The following is a 2,570-nucleotide window of genomic DNA, read 5'->3' as shown; positions in this document are numbered from 1 at the left end:
TGAACAAAATCAATTGGGAAGTCCAAAAAATCAATAAAATCAGTTGGTATGTTTGCAAATCCCAAGATATAAATAATATCCACTAGACCGATCCGACCCACCAGACAAATCCGAATGCTTCGACCTCGAAGCCGTCTTTGATGTCTGCATGTTGTTGTCCCTATCAGTGAGTGCGGCCTGACCAAGTTCCTTTTCTAGCTGTCCATGTCTGCATTTTTGGATTAAGACGAAAGATAACCATATAATATATGAAAGGAAGGGCCTATGGACAAGAATGTAAAACCAAAATTGGTTGGACGACCCAAACAATTGTAAGATTCATGCTTCTTCTTCTCTTTTGCATTTAAACCCCTAGCTTCAGTCATTTTATCATTGGGCAATCATGTTTGTATGCAGATAGCACCCTTCCCTATTTCCTCTTTTCCCTTTGGTCGTAACAACAAAGCACGGATCAATGCATGATTGACATGAAGATTTTCTATTTCTTCCTTCATAACTATATGATTGAACGTAAAGTTCATGCTTCACATGCGACCAAATTTTAGCATCATGTATATTGGAAAGCAAACTTCATGAACATCTCCTGATTTTTCTTTAACCATAAAGTAAAACGGATGAAGAAAGCACACAATTAGACCATGAATTGTAATTTCCCAACATTCATACTCAAATAAAAGGAGTATTTTGGTGCGGTAACTGAATCTCATACGTAGTAAAAAGTGAAAGATGCATGTTGATCCGCAAAAGAAGGGTGAAAGATGCATGCTCGTGTGTTTACCATGGACAAATTGATTTCTCATGAGTGAACACAACTTTGGAATTTTTTAAGATATAAAACCGATCGGGATCGAGTATGAACAGACCATGAAGATGAATAATTGGCTCAAGCATGTCGGGAAGGCAGCTACCATGGACATGAAAAAAAGCACGTCTGCCATGGACCAAAAGAGGAATCAAGAACACTAGTAATAAATCAGCTCCAAGATGAAAAGAAAACATGAACAAACTTGGGGGGAAAACTCAGCGAGCTCAAGCATGGATGGCGTGGACGGCTGGTGGATGGTGGAGGGTGGAGAGTCGGTGACACTTCTCATCGGGGAAGATCTGGCATCGCTTGTGGTGGAGAAACGATGGCGTCTTGGACGGAGCCCGACAGTGGCTCTTGGCGGGGCGGTGTGGGAAAATAGAGGGAGAGTAGAGACAGGGAGGAGGAAAGAACAAGGTCTATGGGTTCGTCAAGGGTGTGGCAGGACAAGTGTGTATGCCAGGGACTTGTGCCTCAAATTAGAATAGCTGCAGGGTGTAAGTGCAAGAAGATTGAAACGAATCCTTGACGTGAGAGAACTACCTCGGTCGCCACTCTCTCCTGCAGAAGAAAAACAGCATGAAATGTGAGGAGCAGTGAGCGGACTCTACCAGCTCCCGTCGGCATTCGACAGTCTAGGGAGCACATCACCACACACTAGGGCGGAAAGACATGAACTCCACTCATCAATGCTTTCACATGTGTCACTCCCACCCACACCGGTGGCCGACAGCAAATTAGAGTAGGCATTAAAACAAAGTAGGCATCTTTTCTCGTTTTGAAATAACAAAGCGGGAATCTCAATCTCGTGGGCATCAATAACTTTGTTGTGTTGTAGCACTGGCACAGGCTGGGCGGCCCGCAGAATATAGACGGGACATTTGCCGCTCCCAAGAGCCGTTTGCCATTACCGCCGGTGGCTCGGCTCTCCGGTTATCCAAGAGCACAAAGCAGGCATGAGCATGGTCCTAACCCGAGCACGAATGCGAACGCGAGCCGCATCAGGTACTACTACAATGAGACGTTTTCGTTGTGTCGCTGTCGCATGCGCATCGTCCAACTCGCTAACATTCATTAGTCACCACTATGCTGCGCTGAGCTCGAGCTCGAGCTTAACGTCAATCTCAAAGACTAGCTTGGAGTCGGCTCGAGCTCGGCTCGAGCCTAGAAACGTTCACTGGAACTCCGCAGTGGTTGACAGCGTACGCCTGAGTTAGAGTATATATGTGCAGCTGAAGCATTTGCTCTTGGGTAGCTACCCCTCCTCCTTCCTCTAGGTACCACCATGGCAACTCGTCGCCTGCAAAGCTCTCCCGCTGCCGTAGCTGCTCGAGCCCTTGCTTCCCTCGCGCCTCCTCCTCCTCCTCCTCACGCCTCCACCCGGCGGCCTCCTTCAGGTCGTGCTGCCGTTGGTCATGGCATCTCTCCTATACCTCGCTACACCGGAGGTGGGCGAGGAGGCGGAGGCGTATGCAGCCTCGCCAGCGGGGAGTGCCCCCGTAGCTGAAAGGTGAGCATCCGAACGCACTGATTATTTGTTTGTAAACACTCTCTGTACATGTTTAAAGTTTTGTTGGCCCCTTCCTAGATTCATGCTCAAAAGCTCCGCCCCTGCTACCAAAGGAACAGCCGGCGTGCTCTTCAGGCCGTCAGGCGGAGGCGTTGTCATCCACGCTATGAACGTTAGCGTTGCAGCTGTACCTAGCTTCAGCAGAGAGAACCTCCATAGCTTCTTCAACAATCAACGCCAGCTAACAACCATAGC

At 48.0% G+C, this 2,570-nt stretch overlaps 1 long non-coding RNA gene across 1 annotated transcript; it reads right to left on the bottom strand.

The window, feature by feature from the left end:
* On the bottom strand, positions 1–1,483 carry LOC125509819. Its single transcript, XR_007284230.1, has 2 exons — positions 864–1,483; positions 1–208 (listed from the first exon to the last, which is right to left on the bottom strand). It is a non-coding gene; the product is annotated as an uncharacterized LOC125509819 (long non-coding RNA).
* Between the last annotated feature and the right edge of the window lie 1,087 nt (positions 1,484–2,570).

This window comes from Triticum urartu, chromosome 5, assembly GCF_003073215.2.
Source record: "Triticum urartu cultivar G1812 chromosome 5, Tu2.1, whole genome shotgun sequence".
In the NCBI taxonomy this organism is placed as follows: domain Eukaryota; kingdom Viridiplantae; phylum Streptophyta; class Magnoliopsida; order Poales; family Poaceae; genus Triticum; species Triticum urartu.
The sequence above is the reverse complement of the archived record's forward strand: the minus strand, read 5'-3'. Positions and strand labels throughout refer to the sequence as shown.